The 17,014-nt window shown below is 34.6% G+C and overlaps 1 long non-coding RNA gene across 2 annotated transcripts in view; it reads right to left on the reverse strand.

Annotated features, from left to right (window-relative positions):
• Window positions 1–11,940: 11,940 nt before the first annotated feature.
• Window positions 11,941–17,014, reverse strand: part of LOC143668486 (uncharacterized) — a 41,720-nt gene continuing 36,646 nt past the window's right edge. For both annotated transcript variants that reach the window (XR_013168470.1, XR_013168468.1), the window contains one exon: window positions 11,941–12,154. This is a non-coding gene — a long non-coding RNA (uncharacterized LOC143668486). The remainder of the gene's footprint in view (window positions 12,155–17,014) is intronic.

Here is a 17,014-nt window from a genome sequence, read left to right on the forward strand (position 1 = left end):
AATGTTTTCAATTCTTTGGAGTGTGGGATTAAGAGTGGAATATGCTGGGTCATCTGGTAACTTTATGCTTAACTTTTGTGGAACTGCCAGACTGTTTTCCAAAGTGACTATTTCACCTTAGTGGGTTTGAAGCAGTATCTCTCTGTGGTTTTGATTTGCATTTTCCCTTAGCATGTGTCTTTTGTTGAACACATTTAAGCCTCTCCATTGGAAGAATACATAGTTTTTGTATAAGTGAAAGAATGAATGAGAGAACGAATGGATGAATGAAATATTTCATACCCACATGTACCCATATGCATGCATTATAATTATTTAATGATAAGTCCTTCCAAATTTGAGGTAATTCACATGGTTAAATATCCAAGTAAATAGCGTTAAGTTGGAATTGATGCTTAATGTTTATTCATTGTTTTAAGTTAAATTTATTTAAATGAAAACAAATACAGTTATCATTAATTATGAGTCCTAAAACAAAGTCCGAGTTGAACTTGTCAGTTTCCCCTGGGGAGAAAAGAAAAGCATAGTGTCTGGACTGGGGACATGGGGTTAAGATTTAGTCCTCCAAACTGAATAGTCCTCCAAGTTCATAGACAGAAACAGCTGAAATTGCCACAGGACTGGAATTGCTGTTTCAGATTCAAATCAGCTATGATGAGACACTTGGAGAAAAGCATGCAGTCAGAAAGAATCAGAAGACCATTTTGGGATCAAATAGACGGAGAATGATTCAGAAGCAGAAGAACAAGACGGCACCTTCAGAGTCTTAGACAAAGCTTGTGATAGCCATGGAGACGCAATGTCTCCACGATCAGTGATCAGCTGCAGGCGGTTCTGTGAGCTGACACCCTGCAGCTGTAGAGCCTTCAGGATTTAACATAATATTGGAGCTTAGGCCATGGTCTTCCCCCACAGCCAATGACTTGAGTATGACCGAGTTTTGAAGCCTGGCCATTTCTGCCAGTAGAAGAATGCATGATTCTTCTACTACCAGTTCTTGAGCTCCCAGTTGGATTTGCTGAGACTTTTTCAGTGGCAGTGCAGTATGAGCCTGTTCCTATCCACCATCCACCTTTCCTTCTCTTCTTTCATAGATATCAGGTCTGCAGCACCATCTTTAGGCTCTCCCAGACTATTCCTGCTGCCTCTCCTCTTTTTCTCTCACTTGAACATCCTCCAATTAATCTCTTGTATTTGTGCTTGTAAATCGCTTGACTTGTGCTAACTGGACGACCCCACAGAAACAAGATTTTTTTGTCATTTTGTGATTTTAAACTCTCTAATAATGTATTGTCCCCCAGGGAAGAGGGCTTTGGAGTCCTTGAAAGTATGATCACAGCATAGTTACGGAGTTTGAGCTTCTGGGGAATCCTCATATTTTTGACAGCATCTCTTATTTTTGACATAACCATATATTTTACATCACCCTAGATAAAGAATCTTAAATATAATAAACTTCAAAATGAGCAAAAATACTTCTCTTAATCTGTGTCTTCATTTAAATTTTATATTATTACTCTGTATACCAAAGGGTTACTGAGGCACATTTCCCGCAATATCAGCGTTCATAGCCTGCTGTTTCACCGATGTCCCTTTTTCACTTCTTGCTGATACGTTTCTAATCCTCTCCTACAAGTCTAAATGGGTAAAACCCAAGTGATTTACATAACAAGTCCAAAAGCCCAATACTTGAATTTAGTTTCTGTCATTAATTCCACTCTGAATGAATGAAGTGGCTTTGACTCTTGATTTCCTTTGTGGATTTTCTTCTGTTTGAGTTTATTATGTTAGGCATAATGAAAAGATGATACATTACATTAACATAAAATAACTGTCTTTGCTAAACCAATGGTGGGTCAAGAGACATCATCATATGGTAGAATCTAATAAACCTTTCTTACACATGTGTTCTTAGGCAAGGCACTCCACTATTTTAGACATCTCCCTACCATCTGTGAAATTTGTTTAATTACACTACATCCTTAACAATGTTGCTATAAAGATAGAATAATATAAATGGTCACAGAATTCATCAGTATATAAATATTGGTTTTCTTCGTCTTCCATAAGAAAACAGTAAAACTCACAGTTAAACAAGGACTATTTTAAACCCACGAAGTCTTAACCTGGTATGCTATAGCAGTTTGCTGGAGGTTGTAGCTAACTACATGTGATTCATAAGATGTATATCTTAATTATGATATCGTTATTAGAATCATATAGGTGATTATGCCACAAAATGATATCTAAACGTTAGTATGTTGGTCTTTGTGAATTTATCTCCCAATTAGTGTTTTCTGATTGGAAGTCACACAGGAGGCTGAAAACATGTTAGGAGGGATGGCAGGTGGTATCAAGTAATGAGAGTCTATAATGTCACTTTCGGATATCACTTTTAAAAATCAGTAAATATATTTAATACATCAATAAAATAAATATTTTCCCTTTTAGTACAGGACAGTTTGAGTGTACCAAGTGTGTATGTACTGCTATTAGGTAGATCGAAAGAGAATGTTAAAGCAGACTTTCACTTGTTTTATCACATGATGGTTGTAACTATTGTAATTTTAAATCGTTTGTCTTGTTTCTTACATATTGTTTAACTGCACTCTTCAAAGACCACTTAGAAAGGCAGTGAATCTGGTAAGGATTCATGTTGAAAAATGAAAAGTTGATGGGGACATAAAAATGTCAGTAATTCTGTAACTAGATCCCATAATTTGAATTAATTTGATGTTTCATTCATCTGATCAGTTTTTTAATATGGTATAGGGAGATATTGCTAAACTTCAAAAACATTTTGAAGAGAAAATAGAGTGATGATTGTCCTCAATTCAGTGTAGATTTTCATTTATTTACAATGAAAGCTATCCATACAGGCAATGTATGGTTTGCAGAGGAATACTGGTAAAATTCATTTTGAAACACTCTAGCTTTAAAAACATTCTAGTGTTTAAAACTCAAACATACACATACACACTAATGTAATTGACATTTAAAATAAAATACACATTCCAATGATCTAGTTTTTAAGATACTGTCTCTCTCGAATGTTATATTACAAAGAAATTTATTCTATTTTGTTCGATTTAGAGCTGTTTGATTAAAAAATATTTTAAGTTTTCAGAACCAAGGACAGATTAACATAATGAATGTCCATATCACAATCAGTCTGCTATATAAACATTTTTGCATTATTTGTGTCAGATATTTTTAACAAAGTAAAAACCAATGGATTTAAGTAAGGCCACTATGGACCCCTCTCCAGATACTTTCCTCACCTTCCGTGCTCAGAGATAATACTTTTCATAATTTTGCTACGATTATTCTCTGGTATGTGTTTATACTAATATAATTGTACATCCATAAAAAATATACAGCATACCTTTGTTGGTTTTTCATTTCATGTACATGGTACTATTTTCATATATAGCCCAAACTGATTCATTTTAATTCCAGAATAGTACATTGTTAATACCCTTTATCTATCCCTTCTCTTATTAAATTAATATGGAAAATGTTTCCAATTACTCTTAATTACAAACAGTACTGGAAAAAATACTTATATACTTATATACTTAACTCCTTGAACACATAAATGAGAGCTGTTTAGAATAAACCCAGTGGTGGTGGGATTGCTAAGTAATATGGTATATTTCACAATTTTATAAATTTATATATTCACCAGTAAGGTATGAGTTTATTTCCACACCCTCACTTGGTGTTTTGGTTTGGCAAAGATGCTGGAATTCATATACCAGAAAGGGGGTGGCTTTTACAATGGGGATTTATGAACATGCAATTGACAGTATTCAGGCCACGAAAATATCCAACCCAATTCATCAACAGGACTCTGACACCGGCTGCTGGCCTCTAGGACACGTCTATCACAAGGGAAGGCACATGGCCAACATCTGCAGGTCTTTCATCCTGGGTTTTATTGCTTTCAGTTTATGGCCTCAAGGGTTTCTTCTTTGTCCTCTGTGCATCCTCTCTTCACTTCTCCTGAACTTTTCTCTTAATTTCTCCGGAACTATTTCCTGTCCTTTATCTTCTTATAAAGGATACCAATTAGAAGATTAAGATCCACCTTGAATGAGGTGGGTTACATCTCACTTGAAATAACCTAATCCAAATAGTTTAATTCATGGTCGATCAGCAACCACAGGAATGGATTAAGAGAGCATAATCTTTTCTGGGGCACATAACACCTTCCAACTACCACTCTTGCTGTTGTCAGTCTTTTAATTTTTGGAATCTGAAGTGGACATTAAAAGACATTCCTAACATGAGGTCCTAATGATATGCTTCTACATTTTATTTCCAACGTTTTAGTTTACATTCACATTTAGACATTTATATACGTGACTGCTGTGTGTTTGTGTGTGTATGTGCAACCAGAGCACTGATGGATATTTCATTGTGTGTGTGTTCTGGGCATTATAAGTTCTTTGCATGTATTTTTCTTTCTAGTTCTTTCTAGTTCTTAAAATGCTGCATGAATTAGGTGACAATTTTATTCCCACAATTCAACTGAGGAAATTAAGATTAAACAGGTTAAGTAACTTGCCCAGCATCAGAAAGCTTGTGACAGAGACCGTTGGAGAACTGCAATTCAAGCCCAGCCACTCAGTCTCTTCCTAGTTAAACACAATCTATTTTTTCAGTATTAATTCAAACCCAAAATCAATCCTGAAATAAAATTTCAAAATTCACTTGTATTTTTCTTGTAAAAATTAAGCTTTTACTTGTGTAATTAACTTAAAGCCACTAAGTACTTTGCTTACCACTTCTCTGTATATAAGTAGTACTAAGCAATATATTATAATAAACTTTATATAACATTCATTAGTACTATAATGATATTAAATGACAAACTCATTTTATTACATGAACAAATTTTAATTATTTTTATACATTCTAAGGAGATTCTAAGATTATATATTAAATTAAAAGGTATTTGTGAAGTAAAGTATGAGAAATGATAATTTAAAGTATTTTCAAAAGGAAAACATAACTAGCTAGTCTTGTCTACTCAGTCTCATGATGCTTTCTGTTCTATCATAAAAGGAGTTGCTAGATCACTATTTAGGCCCTGTTGATACTTATTCCTAGAATTTAGATAAATGAGTGATTATACTATATATTTTTGGTATATTTCCAAATAATCTCTTTTATGATTTTTATATTATGTGATAACACATTAAAATCAGTTACAAACATAATAAAATGCAATGTCCTTTTATTTTGCTTTTGATGTTTTTGAGTAATCCCAGATTTGTTCCCTTTATATTACACTGTCTCTTGTACTCTAACCTGCAAATGAGATGTGCTGGTTGGAAAGCATGTATGTACCCAAAAAAAGCCATGCTTTAATCTTAATTCCGTTTTGTAAAGGCAGCTGTTTCTTCTAATTCCTATTCAGTACTGTATGTTTGAAACTGTAATTAGATCATTTCCCTGGAAATGTGACTCCATCAAGAGTGATTGTTAAACCGGATTAGGTGGAGACCTGTCTACACTCATTCAGGAGGGTCTTGATTAGCTTACGGGAATCCTATAAAAGAGGAAATATTTTGGAGAAAGGAGGAGAGTCAGAGAGTACAGAAGAACAACTCTGAGAAAGCCACAATAGAAAATGCCACAGAACCACGAAGCAGAGAGTCTCCATCAGCCAGCGACTTTTGGAGCGAAGAAGGAAAACACCTCCCAGGGAGCTGGAGAGGAAGCTAGCAGTGACATCATGTATGCCATGTGCCCTCCCAGCCAAGAGAGAAACCGTGACCTTGTTCACCACGTGCCTTTCCACTTGAGAGAGAAACCCTGAACTTCATTGGCCTTCTTGAGCCAAGGTATCTTTCCCTGGATGCCTTAGATTGGACATTTCTAGAGACTTGCTTTAGTTTGGACATTTTTATAGGCCTAAAAACTGTTTTACATTCCCCTTTTAAAAGCCATTTCATTTCTGGTATGTTGCATTCTGGCAGCTAGCAAACTAGAACATGTGACATTTCTCCAGATGGCAAATCTTTCCAAGACTTTTTCTAATTATCATATTATATATGCAGACAGTTGGACCTTAAAGAGTTAAAAAGTACAGCTCTCTCCACAGGGTCAAAAAGAATGTGCTTAGTAGCAGATTTCATTTTAATTATCAGATCATTAATATTGAAGAGACAGCAGGCTGTTTTATGATTCTAAACCAGAGTTGGTTTTGCTATTAGTTTTATTGAACATCTTCATGATGATGTTACCAGTAAAGGAGGATGCAAACTTCTCAGCTGCTATAAAATTAGCTTTAAAAGTACAAATAAAACAGTAAGTAGGATACATGGAATGGTTTTGAATCCTAAGGGGACTGATAGTTAATATTGAAAATATTATCATGAGCATTCCTCTTGTAAGAATGAATCATAAATCATGGATAGGAGACTCAATGTACTTACTGGAAAATAAAGGTTGTCCATAAGCCATTATTCTATACTGCTTCTAAAGTTATATAACTAATAAATTTAGTCTTAGGTTAACTGTATAAGAAAATATAAACTTGAGCTCCAAGCTGGTTCTTTAAGTATAAATTAACTTCTTTCCTGTAAATAGGAAGTTAAATTCGATGCTATGACTGAAGCATAAAGTCATAAAATATATAACTTAAGGTATTTCAAACCTAGCTGCTAGAACAAGATGTAAATTTACATGACGAATATTTCAAAACTGGTTACATGAGTCTGAAAAGGATTCATCTAATTGAAGGTATTTAGGGATAGGGATTTTTGAGAATGAGGATTTTTCTGGAGACAGTGTGCTGTATTATGAGCCCCTTTCCCTACTCCAAAGAAGGGGATGCCAACCCTTCCCCTCAAGCCTACTGAGAAACTTCAGTGGGATCATTGAGAGCGATTGAGATATATTCTTTGTAGCAAGGCATGCATGTATTGGATCTGGATTTACTAGAGGCTTTGAAGGCCGAAGCAAAGAAGGGGATGCCACCCTGATTGGAAAGCTCTTCCAGAGTTTTTTTCGATGATTGAGTGTTTTCCTTAGAAAACTTTCTTTTTGCTGACAAAGCAGAGTGAACCAGTGAAAGAAAGAGAGAGATCCCAAGAAAGAAGAAGTGCATGAGAGAAAGTGAGAGAGAGAGTACAAAAGTGTGAAGTTGTGAGCTTACGTGAGGTTGTAGAAGATTTTGTCCAGTAAGTTTGTCATTTGAGTTTGAAAAAGCCTCAATAGAGAGAAACTGAACACTTCCACCCATTCTTAGGTGCATTGGGAAGACTAAATTGGGAACTATATGATAACTCTATATTGAAACATCTTCATCTAGATGTACATTTCCTAGAATTCCCTTCCCTGTATGCTTTCAGATTAGAATTGCCATGGGGGAATTTGCAGCACATTTGGGAGGCTCAAGTAAAGCTGTAATTGTTATGCTCTGCTTTAAGGCTGGTGCAAGGGACAGGGATTTGGCATAACCTGTTGCTGATTAGTTGGCCTACCTGGTTAGCATGATGCCATACCATGACCTAAAACTCCTCCACATCCTTTCGGATCTTCTCCTTGAGCCACTTTAAGTTCTCAAACAAGTGTGTACGAAGCCCCTTGGCAAAGAATGCCAGCTCTTTCTGCAGGCCACCTGTAGCACCAAATTTGTATATGTTAAGATACAGGTTAGAGTTATTATTTGTCATAGTGGCCCTAGTTTGTCCAAGTTGTGTTGGCTGTCATGCATATTCAACTTTCCTTTTTCATTGTACTCTGGCCCACCTACAGTAACTCCAGGCTCATCAACAGTTATACAGCAACAGAATACTCTACCACTTCCTACAGTTGTATAATCCCTACAATAAATCATTTATTCTATATCACATAGAGCACTTTTGTTTTCTGGTCAAATGTGCACTAATATAAGCCGGAAGAAGATAATGGACCAAATTGTCAAAATAACTGCAGTTCAGAGGTCCTATGTGCTGGAGGTTCACAATGAGAGGAATTTCCAAAAAAATTATTAAAATATCCCACCCTTTGGAAGGAATCAGTTTTATATACCTCTGTTCTAAATTGCTAGCTACCAGAATGCAATATATCAGACATGGAATGGTTTTTAAAAGGGGGAATTTATAAACATGCAAGTTTAGAATTCTAAGGTCATGAAAATAACCCAATTCAAGCAAGTCTATGAAAATGTCCAAATTAAGGCACCAACAAGAGGTTACCTTCACTCAGGAAAGGCCAATGAAGTTCAGAGTTTCTCTCTCAACAGGAAAGGCACACGGTGAACATGGCAATGTCTGCTAACTCTATCTCCAGGCTTCTTGTTTCTTTCTTCATCTCCAAAGGTCTCTGGCTGCATGGGCGCTCCACATGTCTCTTGTCATTCTGAAATTTTCAAGCCAGCACAACCTTCAATTCAAGTGAACAGGCAGCTTGATCGGTGCACTTCTCTTACTGCACACATATTGACTTTCCACCTATAGCAGAGCCTACGTGGAAAAAAGTGGGGTAACTGTAATTTTCTGTAAAGTTGCAAACTGACTTTTAATAATAAGATTGGCCATTGATCACACTGCGTTTTGTGACTTAAGGTGGCAGGAACCTGCATTTGCTAAGAGTTAACAGAAAAGCCATGAACTGCCTAAGTTTTTAGCCAGCTGCAGGTGAAAACTTGCTCCAATGAGCTAGGTTAAACCGACAGGGTGATAATATACTGGACATGTTCTTGGAATGCAAGCTACAAGTTGTCCTTGTCAATATGTTCAATACACAGATTTGTTTGCTTTCTTCACTTCCTTGGTATTTGTTTACTTCTTTTCATACCTGTGAGAGTTCTTCTTCTTTTCAAGTATTTTTATTGAGGTTTTTGAAGTAATTTTCTTGAATTTGTTTTCTGCTTTGCACTACAACCATTAGCTAATTGTAAATGTCTCTTTCTGCAAGTCCCTTTCTAAATTCAGCATCTGTTTCCTTTCCATTCAATAACAAAGCAAGAGAAGTCACAGCACCAAAGAAAAATTACTAGTGGAAAGGATCGGGGTTGTTTCCCCTTAGAATGAAGTGAAGACAACTGTGATCCTTTATGAAAAGCAACAGGGTTTAAGGCTGCTATGAAAAAGACACCTGTTGGCAATTTAGTCCTTGCAGGCCAATGAAAAGTGTGCTTATATCATATTACTCAGAATTTTCAAAGAACACAACCTAATAGAGCATGGAGATCTATTTGCAGGTGAAGTCTAATACTCAAGGGGAAATAGGCTAAGATAATATCTAAGAGTAAGTGTTATTATTATTATTCAAACTAAAGTAGAATAACTCAAAGCATCATTAAAATATAACAAATCCTCAATATGAAATATACACTAAATGTTTGAAAAATGTCTTCCTCTGTCCTGTTTATTTCCCATAGATTTTTAAATCCTATGCAATTCCATTCACAACTTTAGTGATTGGTTATGGTAGCTGTATTCTGTTGGACTGTGAGACCCCTGCCCTGCCTCCACACCCCACAGAGAAAGGATAAGTTCGAGTCCTAACTGCTGGTGCCCATGAACGTGACTTTATTTGGAAATAGGGTCTTTGTCGTTGTAAATGAGTTAAGATAACATCATTTTGAGTTACACTGGGCTCTGTTCCAACATGACTTGTGTCTGTTTAAGAACTGGAGACCAAACATAGCTGAGTGACATAGAGGGAATATAACTGTGTGGAGACAGAGGCAGAGATGGAAATTTTGTTGCTACAAACCAAGGAAGGCCGAAAGTTGCAGGTAACTTTCAGAAGCTAGGAAGTGGCAAGAACGGATACTCTCCTAGGGTATCTTCAGAGAGAGAGCATGACCACGCTGACAACTTGATTTCAGACTTTCAACCTCCAGCACTCTGGAAAAATAAGCTTCTGCTGTTTAAAGCCACCAAGTTTGTGGTTTTGTTCTGGCAGCACTGGAAAACTAAAACAGTGACTTAATTGGCTTCTTTCAGTGAAGTCCTTTTGAAATACAAGTTTAATTCTAGAAAAGGCCCAGAAGAATGCTAAGTAAAAGTAAAAAATAGCTCTAAGAGGAGATCTGTAATGACTTTCTGCTCTACTCCCATAGCCCATTCTGTGCAGCGTGTCTGTCTTCTAGCACGGTCGTAATGGAGGGGAAATGGTCCAAGTATAAGGTGGCTGCAGATGTCCTAATAAACGGCCAACTTGACAAGCCACCAGTAGAACAAGTTTTTCAGTGTGATGTTACTACTACCATTTTGTGAATGGTGAGTATTCAGTATTTACCATAGAAGGGAATTTCTTGAGTAAAGGAAAAAACACCCATATTAGTTAACTGGTGCAAAAGAGTAAGTTCAAGAGAAAATCAAAAGGACAGTTAAACTTGCAGAGACAGAGAAGGATGAAACAAGGATGAAACAAAGAAAGAATCAGATGGAAATGCTAAACTACATCCACAAAATTAAATGGTCTAAGATTACAGTGGAGGTTTACTTAGGGAGAATTTTCTATAAAAGCAGCACTGCCCACACTCTCCTCAAGTTACTGGCAATGCACTCCTTTCTCACGCAATGATGTTATATAAAGAAAAAAACGAACAGAAATGATACGAAAAAGGTTTAGAGGGCAGATCTCAATCCACCTTGGAAAATTCTCTGAAGAAGAAACTGGGAGCTTTTTGTTTCATAAAGGAGTGAAATCATGAGGAAATTCACTGAATTAAGCAAAGAAAAGGAGAATGTTTTGCCTTCCAATGTTTTCCCTGATATATGTGTTGCACAGTTCCATCCTTGAACCCAATCAATGGGAAACCTGCCTTGCCATGAGCTTTGGAGGGCAATATTTTGGTGTTCTCCCAGCTGCATCTGCCTGCATAGGATAAGGCATCCCTGGCCCATTGGAATGTGTGCATCCCAAACCGATATGTCACCGACCAGATCTTAGTGCTGTTTCCTAAGCACTCGAATTCTCTACTCAGCTGGCGTAAAGGCTCCTTCCAGGGCTTGCCTTGGTCCTTGCTAGGATGGATTGCATCATTGTCGTAGCTACCTCTGTGTTCAAGTGTTGGTTAAAGGGAGATTGTTTGTGGAAACTTTGGACAGATTTAGAAGTCTTCACGGTAATGTCAGACACTGTGAATGAAGTTGAGTCAGAGTAGGAAGATAAGGGGATTGCACTGCATTTCCACATTCAGGCTGCAAATTTTAGCCTTCCAGGTAATTTTGAGGGTTGCATTTTTTAATGTAGTATATTAACTTTTTGTAACCTTGAGATTTATGCAACATTTAAATATATATGCATATGGAATACAGGCCCCCACTGCTGTATGTTATAGATAATGCATACAAGTTTGTGTTGATAATTCTTTTTTGTCTCTGTGTGCTTTAAAGGCAATGATTAATAGTATATGCATGCTTTTCAAGTAGGATTTGGAAACTCTGTAAGTACAGAATTAGGACAATTCATCTTATTCTTATGCATACATGAAATACCCTAAGGCCTTCTTGCACTTTCATCAGGGACAAGGAAAACGAGCAGATAAGGAGCTAACAAAGAAGATATTTTCAGAGTTACCAGCATGAGTTTTTAACACATTGAAGAGTCAAGCACAGAAGTCAGCATTCTAGTTATAATTTAGGCAAGATTCAGACTTTTAAAATGTCATAATACTTTCACAAAATAGACTTCATGTATTGGTATCTTATTAATTTTGTGGTCAGAATAACTACTCATATTAAGAAGCAAAACATTGTCCCCATTGTTTAATCAAAAGAGACAATGAATGTGAAAACATTTTTACATTGTATTAAGAAATATATAAACATAAAACACTAACATGTTTGTAATGAACATTTAGGAAAATGCCTTGAAAGAAATGTTGCATCATTAGCATTTATTTTGAATAGATTATAGTAGCAATAATTGTGAGAAATTTCTCAGACACATAAAGAAGGTCAAATTTATTTTTTGCTCACATTTGATTTCAGCATTTACTATAATCTTCATTGTACAATTTGTATAATATTATGAACTTTGAAATCTCTGATCTTTTAGAGTCAAGTTTCAAACTTGGTTCCATTCACTAAAAATGTTTGGCAGTAGCTAACACTGTGCAGCATTGTGGAAACACATGATGAGATACAGGTGAGAATGCTCTTCCACTGGAGCTTGCATTCTGGTAGGGAAAAAAGTATTAAAGAAGCCCTCTATATTAATAAACATGTATAATCTCAGCTATTCATATAAGTGCACTGTGTAGAAGGAAAATGGTCTATAAGAGCATTTCATAAAGCAATAGTTTGCCAGTGTAATATGCATTGCAGTTACCTGAATGGCTTGTTAAAAGAGAGATTACAGGACCTTAACTTCAGAGTTTGACTTCACATTCTAACAAGTTCCTAGGAGATCCTGATGTTATGGGTCTTGGATCAAACTTTAAGAAACACTGTCATAAAGAAATTTCATCTAGATTTGGATGTGGTTCCTTTTAACTTTGTATCCAACATGCAAAAAAATTAGCTTAGTGCTAAATAAATATTTGCTAATTTAAGTTATGTGTCTCTGAATCCCAATGTTTGTTTGTATGTGGGTTCTTTGAATTATTTCAGCATCTATGAATCCATATGTCAACCACTTAAGTTCTACAAACTGAATGCATAAAAGTTCAACTACCATAACACGAGAAATTCATCATAATTTTTGGCACTCAAGAGGAAACAAGTTTATACATGTATTTAAGTATAAATATACATATATACATATTACATACATGCACAATTATGCCATATTATGCCATACTGTTTTATTTTGGGAGACAACATTTAAGAATTTAGGACACTTCACTGTATAGAATGAGACATTTGCCATATACATTCCACTCCAACATAATCAGGTGATATAAACAGGTACTTATTTGTAATCATTTGGCTATATTGCCTCTAAAGTAAAGGCATTAAAGCATGGCAGATTTTTCAAGATCTTTAGACTCAAATGTTTAGTATATTGTGCTGATTTGAGTGATAATAAATTTATTATAATTAATAAAACCAATTATAGCAAAAAAATCAACAAGTAGAGTTTTTGGATGGCAACTAAAAACTAAATCTTCTTTCCTCTGCTATTATTACACTTTATAAAATTATATTTTATGTGACTAGGAAATGCACGAATATTCTATGAGTAAAAAGAAAAATGGTAATTACTGTAAGTAGACAAAAAGAGAAAACAAAGTAACAAAAGGCATACAATACGAGAAAAATAAGACAAAAATACAGTGTCAATTTGTTATTGGTATAAAAACTATGGTATAAACTTAGAAAATTATATAAATTCAATCATTAGAAGTTACATGCATTTGAAATGTTAGTATGTAAGATATCTCAAGCTATATTTAAAAATTAAATGTTGCATAATTCAAATTTTAAGTATTTTCTTCCAAGATACTTTTGTTACCTTTTAATACAATAATTTATATTAAAATAAATGGAAAAATTAAGTATTTATACAAATATAATGCCATAGTAAAGACTTCTTGTATTGATGTTATAATTATATAAATTGAAATACAGAATTAAAATTCAATATAGTCATGATTTTATAATAGTATTTATTTTATAGACATCTTCATATTAATAAAATCTATGATTATAAAAGTGAAATTTTAGAGGTAAAGTTGTACATGTATCAATAATCATTCACTATTTTCCCTCTAGGCTACAACTATGCAATGTAAAAATACTGTAATTTTCAAGTAATAGAAGAAGTAACCTTTGTATGAATACATATATATAAAAAAGCTATTCCTAAATGCTTCCATCAGGCCTTTAAGTCTAATCAAAATTCTTTAGCCAGACATTTTTGAGGATTCTGTTTTCTCCTTTATAAAAAAAGGGAGTCATTCTAAATTTAGTTCTAAAAAATAACTTAGAAAAAGTGTGGCCTAATGCTTCTCAAGCACAATTTTCCTGAAAGGATGGTGGCTTTATAACATTAAATTAAAAATGCTAAATATGTGTTACTTGGAAATTAATGATAGACTGAATTGCCATAATGATCACAATATGTCTCACCAAAAATAATATACAAACCCAACTATAAATATACAAATATGGGATGAAACATAATTAATATCACTCATTTCTACACTATATAACTAAATAGAGAAAAATTAGAAATATTTTAGTGCTTTTGGTGCAATTTCGGTTACCTATTGCTACACAAAATTATAGGAAAAAGATGAACTATTAAGCTCTGACCCTGTATGATTTGGTTAATTTTTCTCTTATATATATCCATGACCTGGGGCAGGATAAGTGTGCACAATTAGAAATCATGGGATGTAAATTATGATTAATTTGACTATAAGTAAATCTCTTGAAAAATACAGCAGAACTTAGATTATTAAAATTCTGATTATATGAGTTAGATACAGAAGCAGCTCCTGGAAATTATTTCTTGACACAAATTGTTGGGGTCAGAGTGGATAAAATGTCCCTTCTCTGCTCACATAACATCCAGCGATTAACTTCCACCACATCTTGTCTACGACACATTATTGGCATTGCTTATTTACTTATCTCACCACCCCTTTGAACTGTGAAGTCCTTCGAGACACGGTTGGTCTTACTCATCATTACAAACCAACACTCAGCCAGAATTACTGTTGGCACAGAATTTACTATTCATGAAATTTTGTTCAGTGAATGAATGAAGTGTATTAGGTTAGATATGTTTTATGTATTTACTCCCTAATTTTAAAAATCACTTTTTGCTGACAAAAATGGAAGCAGATGAAAGTAAAAACAAATTATTGTTTTGAAGGGCAAAACAAAAAAGAAACATTTAAAAATAGCTAATTCTAGGTTAATATTCAGCTCTTCACATCAGAGTAGCTTCTTTATAAAAAGGAAAGGCTGTTGAAAAGAATGAACTCTATGATAAAAAATAAATCAAAGAACTAATCTGAAGAGAAATATGGTTAGAGCTGGTACACAGATAAGAGACAGAAACTGTTAAAATATTGCTAGTTCTAGGTGAACATTGAGCACTAAGGTTTTTAGAAACTAAGCAAAAAGAGAAATATAATCAGTTTCAAAGATTCAAAGTATTCATCAAATAAAAATATTCTTCTGATTTTCTAAAACTAAGGCACTAGAGAATTTCCTTTGATGCCTGTAGAAAGCAACATTGGCTGATAAAGTGGACAACATGCCTGAAATGTTGTCCTGTATAATACAGTTACAAAGGCAAATTTCACACAATGGCTCCTATAACATTCCTTAATTCCAGCTGAACACATGACATCATAGGAAAGCACAAAAAAATCTACCGTCCGCGAGCGCGGTTCCCACATCTAGGATGACCAATGATTGAGCAGATCTTCCAAGGGCAACTCCATGATAGCAACCTAGGGTTTTTGTTGGTTTTTGCTTTTATTCTTCTTAATATCGAGGAACACTATTAAGTTGGAGGAGATAGTCTCTGGATAATCTAGGGTCCCAATAGTCATTTCATTGATTAAGAACAGTCTATTTGCTTTAATAATCAAATAAGGATGGTGGTTATCTGCTAAGAAAATTAAAAATGCAAAGCAAGGAACTGTTTATGAATAAATGGCCATATTATCTTTGCATAGGGCTAGCAGGGGAAAGGGCTAAACACATCACTCTTGCAGGACCCGGTATTTCCTTGGCAAGTCATTCTACATGTGTTTATACATAAAAAGAAATACCTGATTGAAGTCTTAGAGACTTATACCACACCGGATGGCTCAATAATTTTAATCTGAACCATTTTCATAGTAAAGCTTTTCAAATCACTCAACAGAGCCTATAACATTGCATCCTAAGCTATTTTACTTCTTGGTGAATCATTAAAAGCCAAGTTAGTTTTAAAATATACCCTGAGGTAACTAAACATGTATGCTGGATAGATTTGTTGGATATGAGCCAATTAGACATTGGAGAATGTGTGCCAAAATAACTGATTTGAGTTTTACAGTAGGTGATCCAATGTCATTCCATCTGACAGCAATTGTCAATAAAAGTTTATCACCAATGTGTTGCAGAATATATATGTATCTTTCTGTTGCCTATAGTAATGGAAAATGTTAATTCAGTTCTTAGAACTGTTTTAAGTAATTAATACAAAGTTGAAGAGAAGGAATGTAAAAATCTCTGATTTTGATGAAGTGGACTTTGGTATAATTTTAACTTAATATCAACAACAGTTTCTTAGGTAATAAATTATATATCTATATAATACACTCATCTACAGTTTTGCATTTTAAGGTGGTTTCAATACAGAGATTAAAATGAAAGATATATGTGCAAAGTTATAATGGTGTAAATCATACAAAGCCTACAATTTGGGAGAAGTTAGCATTGATCTATCTTTACTATTTTTAACCACCCATGACCATTGTGGATATTTAAATTTAATCTGGTCTTGGCAGGATAGAAAGGCAATAAAAAATTCCCTCAAACTGAATCTGGGAAGTAATGCAAGAAAAGTAAAACAATCGAATTGTATTTTTGACTTTGTTCTTACCACTGAATTTTGAGATTAAGACCATATTCTAGATAATATACTCTTCTTGGTGAATTAGGACACATGAAACCGAAAAAGAATCAAGAACGTCTAGAAAAGCATGATTTTCTGCTATAAACTTAAAAATCATAGCATCTTGCTGAATATTATTCCTCATAAACATAATTGGAGTGATGAAGTCGTATAATAAAGATGTAGATTACACACGTTATGTTGATGATTTAGAAAATACTTTAAATGGCTCATCATTTTACCAAACTTTTATACATTAGTACTGGCCATTTATATATAGCCAATGGATTCAACATAAGGAGATGGGTACCAAGATATTCTGTATTAAATAATATTCTGATTGGACCATATTCCAGACTTAGTTGGACAAGGGGAAGTAAGTAAATAGAAAGCAGCATCTGTTCTGTCTTCTAAATGAAGCTGGTGTAACAGAGGCATCCATAAAGAATGATAACATCACGGAAGCATTTAAACA

The sequence above is a fragment of the Tamandua tetradactyla genome, chromosome 24 (genome assembly GCF_023851605.1).
Source record: "Tamandua tetradactyla isolate mTamTet1 chromosome 24, mTamTet1.pri, whole genome shotgun sequence".
Lineage (NCBI taxonomy): Eukaryota > Metazoa > Chordata > Mammalia > Pilosa > Myrmecophagidae > Tamandua > Tamandua tetradactyla.